General features: G+C 47.5%; 1 pseudogene; it reads right to left on the reverse strand.

Moving 5' to 3' along the window:
- Positions 1-3,679: 3,679 nt before the first annotated feature.
- On the reverse strand, positions 3,680-3,762 carry LOC123146509 (uncharacterized; annotated as a pseudogene).
- Positions 3,763-5,424: the final 1,662 nt, after the last annotated feature.

The raw sequence follows: 5,424 nt of genomic DNA on the forward strand, positions 1-5,424 counted from the left end.
CGTAACTCACATCATCCCGTGATCAACTCTTTGGTCACATTGTGCACATTATGATGATGTCCTACCGAGTGGGCCCAGAGATACCTCTCCGTTTACACGGAGTGACAAATCCCAGTCTCGATTCGTGCCAACCCAACAGACACTTTCGGAGATACCTGTAGTGCACCTTTATGGCCACCCAGTTACGTTGTGACGTTTGGTACACCCAAAGCATTCCTACGGTATCCGGGATTTGCACAATCTCATGGTCTAAGGAACTGATACTTGACATTAGAAAAGCTCTAAGCAAACGAACTACGCGATCTTGTGCTAGGCTTAGGATTGGGTCTTGTCCATCACATCATTCTCCTAATGATGTGATCCCGTTATCAACGACATCCAATGTCCATGGTCAGGAAACCGTAACCATCTATTGATCAACGAGCTAGTCAACTAGAGGCTTACTAGGGACATGGTGTTGTCTATGTATCCACACATGTATCTGAGTTTCCTATCAATACAATTCTAGCATGGATAATAAACGATTATCGTGAACAAGGAAATATAATAATAACCAATTTATTATTGCCTCTAGGGCATATTTCCAACATTCTCTTCCTCATGTTCCTTAGATTCAGCCTCAGAGTCCATTTCCTTGCCAATGAATGCTCGAGCCTTCTTGGAGCTGCTCTTCTTGTGAGATGAAGACTTTGAGGATTTTGATGATGAAGACTTTGAAGATTTCTTCTTCTTCTTCTCATCATTAGAACTGTAATCCTTGTATTTCTTCTTCTTTGATTCCTTTTCCCACTGAGGACAATCTTGAATGTAGTGACCAGGTTTCTTGCATTTGTGGCATAGCCTCTTCTTGTAGTCACTGGATGAGGAATCATTACTCCTTGTGGATTTTCCAAAGTGACCACGTCTTGAGAACTTCTGAAATTTCTTCACTAGCAGTGCTAGTTCCTGGCTCAGTTCTTCAGGATCACCAAGGCTGCTACCAAAGTCTTCATCTTCAGACTCAGAGACTGCCTTGGCCTTCAGGGCACGTGATCTGCCATAGCTCGAACCATAGAGATCTCTCTTCTCAGCAAGCTGGAACTCATGAGTATTTAGCCTCTCGAGGATATCCGTGGGATCAAGTGACTTGTAATCTCCACGTTCTTGTATCATCAGTGCCAGAGTATCAAATGAGGAATCAAGCGATCTCAGCAACTTGTTCACCACCTCATGGTCGGTGATGTCAGTGGCACCGAGTGCTTGAAGCTCATTTGAGATGTCAGTGAGGCGATCGAAGGTTTGCTGAACATTTTCATTGTCGAGTCTTTTGAAGCGGTTGAAGAGATTGCGAAGAACGTCAACTCGAGAGCCACGTTGAGTTGAGACTCCTTCATTGACCTTGGACAGCCTATCCCAGATAAGCTTAGCAGTTTCCAAAGCACTCACTCTTCCATACTGCCCTTTGCTCAGATGGCCACATATGATGTTCTTCGCTTGGGAATTGAGTTGCTTGAATCTCTTCACATCAGTAGCGTTTAGTGAAGGTGAGACTGAGGGAACACCATTTTCCACAACATACCAGAGATCGCTATCAATTGCCTCAAGATGCATTTGCATCTTATTCTTCCAGTAGGGGTAGTCTGTCCCATCGAAGGTAGGACACCCAGCAGAGACCTTGATCATACATGCGGTCGACATAACTAAAACTCCAGGCGGTTAAACCAAAATCACACAGAACAAGGGAGTACCTTGCTCTGATACCAATTGAAAGTGCGTTATATCGACTAGAGGGGGGTGAATAGGCGATTTTTATGAATTCTTCACTGAGGAATTTCAGGGTGAGGAAATTCCTAAGCGAAGAACTACTTGCAGCGGAATAAGTACTCAGATGCATACATGGTAGGACATAAACATTATCATCATGATGAAATGAAAGCAAACACAGAGTACAGAAAGCGTAAACACAGGATAGCACAGGATGAAGAAAAACAGACTGAAGAAATTGAACTGAGGAAATTGAGAAAGTCTTCAGTCAAAGTCTTCAAAACAGATATGAACAAGCACACAACAACTGTAATGAGGAAATGAAAGAGTTGAGGAAATAGAACCAGTAGGCTTGGTGAAGACAATGATTTGGTAGACCAGTTCCAACTGATGTGACAGTTGTACGTCTGGTTGGAGCGGCTAGGTATTTAAACCTGAGGACACACAGTCCCGGACACACAGTCCTCACCGTATTCTCCTTGAGCTAAGGTCACACAGACCTTGCCCAATCACTCGTGGTAAGTCTTCAGGTGACTTCCAAACCTTCACAAACTCGGTCACTCGGCGATCCACAATTTCCTCTTGGATGCTCTAGACCATGATGCCTAACCGTCTGGAAGATGCACAGTCTTCGAAGGTAACAAGCGTCGGATCCACGCAGGATCAATCTCTTCGGTGATGCTCAATCACTTTGGGTTTGTAGGTGTTTGGGTTTGGGTTTCCTCACTTGATAATTTTCGCTCAAAGTCCTCGGAGGATGGGATGCTCTCAAATGACAAGTGTCGGTTTCTCTCGGAGCAGCCAACCAGCTAGTGGTTGTAGGGGGCGGCTATTTATAGCCTAGGGAGCAGCCCGACATGATAAGACATAAATGCCCTTTAGTGATATGACCGTTAGGTGGGGTAGATATTTTGGGACAGCTGGCGCGTAGCACAGCAACGGTCGGATATTTGAGGCTCAATTTCCTCAGGGCTATCATGTTCCTCACTATGTAGGCAATCCGCACTGGCGAATTCCTAACTCCTCAGTCAGAACAAATTCCTCAGCAACCAGAAGAACTTCGTCTCTGTCACTGAAGAAATTGACTGAACTGTATGAGATTTCCAATGGCTTCACTCGAAGGGATTGGTAGGTGTAGGATTTTGAGTTGAGCATCACATGGAAATTTTTCCTTAGTATTTCCTCGACCCCCTTTAACAGTACGGTGTTTCCTATGACACAAGAAAGAGAAAATGAAACTATGAAAACAAAAGTCTTCACGCTTCATGTTCCTTGAATGAATGCCAAGTCTTCAAGGTCACACCAATTTCTTCACTTTCAAAGTCTTCAGAAAGTCTTCAGAAATACAAAGTCTTCAGTCGAAGATATTCATTTTTAGGGGTCGACTTTCTCTGTAAATATCAAACTCCTCATAGATTAATAGACCTGTGTACACTCACAAACGCATCAGTCCCTTAACCTATAAGTCTTCAATACACCAAAATCACTAAGGGGCACTAGATGCACTTACAAAGGGATTTGCAGAAGCAACACAATGGATAGAAATTGGCAAGGTTGTCACAAAGAAATCTTTCAAGCCCACGGCGCTGTTTGAGACGCTCGAGTTTGTAGGGAGGCAGGGGACAACGTGTTCATCTTCTAGATGTTCCAATTGGGGGATTGGAAGAAAGTTGTTGTGGCCAAATCTGCAGACCACGATTCTAGTTCCTGTTGGTTTAACGATTGACCTGATATGATCAGGTCCATTATCTGTAATGAACTATGAATGAATGAGAAGGAGCTGCCCATTTCTCAAAAAAAAAAACTCACGACGATGCCACCGCTTGACACATCATCTTCGATTGACCAATACATATGAAAGAACTATGGATTGTGCAAGTGAAGAATAAACAAAGAATAGAAGACACATGAACTAACACTCAAAAACTGTTGAATTTGTACTCAGGATTGCAGAATGACACATAGCAACCAATCAGTCCCGAAAGATGGTATGATTAACAGCTTTTTCATCACCGGACAAAGAGGGACACTGTCGGCGTTCTGGGAATGGGGGTCCCCAGACTTGCCTGCCTGCGGCCTGCAGCATGGCTCAACCAGTGGCCCAGTGCGGCCCGTCTTCACCAACCAAACACTCAAGACCCTCGCGAGGGGCCAAGCCTCACGGGGCGGACGACGCAAGGCCTCCTCAGGAGTGGCCTCACCAGGCAGGCTCGTGAGAAGGCGGAGAGATCAAGGCAAGGGGTACCTCGCGAGGTGCCCGTGACGCAAGCCATGCCGATCAAGACCAGGCGGGCGCCAGGCAGGCGCCAGCCCGCGCAGTGTCCTCGTTTCCTCTTTGGTGCAAAGGGGGCAAGCGCAGGCGCGGAGTACCGAGGCATCAGGCAAAGGTTTCCTTATCGGTGCAACGAGACCAAGACCAGCAGGACGGCAGGACAGAGGTCACCGTGGAGCCCAAGACGGCGTCACCACCAGTGCCTTTGGCAGGTGAAGACCACCTTTAGTTAGGATAGCTTGTACTAGCTGTCCCCCTTCAAAATGGCCGTTGTTGGATCCCTTCCTGCTCAATATTTGGGAAGGGGACCAGGGCCTCTATAAATAGGGCTAGCCACCACAGTAGAAGGCAAGGAATCTATTGGCAACTAATCTAGAGGCATCTGATCCAGAGAGACGGATCAATTCCTCCCCCAAGCACACCACCAAGCACAAGAACACCTCTCCTCGCGAGGCTGTTCTTCCCCTGTACTGTTCATCATCAACCCAAGAGACAATCCACCACCACACACAGGAGTAGGGTATTACACCACAACGGTGGCCCGAACCTGTATAAATCTTGTGTCTCTTGTGTTGTTCATCGATCTAGCTTAGGGATCATGGCAAGGCTAAGGCGTGTTTCGGTAGGGAGAGATCTTCGTGCACACCCCAGTGTTCGAACCTTAAGGGTTTTGCCGGAACCCGTTATCCGACATTTGGCGCGCCAGGTAGGGGTGCGCCGAAATCTTCTTTCCGCTGATCTGCGTCCCATCTCTTCGTCACATCCATGGCAGATGCTCGCCGAGCCCACGCCGAGCACCGAGCTGCTCTCGCCGCCCGCGTCACCCAGACGGCTCCCGTCGGTGGGCCTCCTCGTCGTTCTCCGTCGCCTGCCGCCAACGCCGCCACCGGCCCGGCGGGGAATGATACGTCTCCAACGTATCTATAATTTATGAAGTATTCATGCTATTATATTATCCATCTTGGATGTTTTATGGGCTTTACTATGCACTTTTATATTATTTTTGGGACTAACCTATTGACCCAGAGCCCAGTGCCAGTTCCTGTTTTTTCCCTTGTTTCAGTATTTCGAAGAAAAGGAATATCAAACGGAGTCGAAACGGAATGAAACCTTCTGGAGAAGTTACTTTGGAAGGAAAGCAACCTGATAGACTTGGAGTACAAGCCAGGGGAGCATCGAGGGAGCCACGAGATAGGGGGGGCGCCCACCCCCCTGGGCGCGCCCTACCCTCTCGTGGGCCCCTCGAGGCTCCCCCGACCGACTTCTTTCGCCTATATAAGCCTATGTACCCTAAAAACATTAGAACAGAAGATAGATCGGGAGTTCCGCCGCCGCAAGCCTCTATAGCCACCGCAAACCTCTCGGGAGCCCGTTTCGGCACCCTGCCGGAGGGGGAACCCATCACCGGT

Source organism: Triticum aestivum, chromosome 6D (genome assembly GCF_018294505.1).
Source record: "Triticum aestivum cultivar Chinese Spring chromosome 6D, IWGSC CS RefSeq v2.1, whole genome shotgun sequence".
Lineage (NCBI taxonomy): Eukaryota > Viridiplantae > Streptophyta > Magnoliopsida > Poales > Poaceae > Triticum > Triticum aestivum.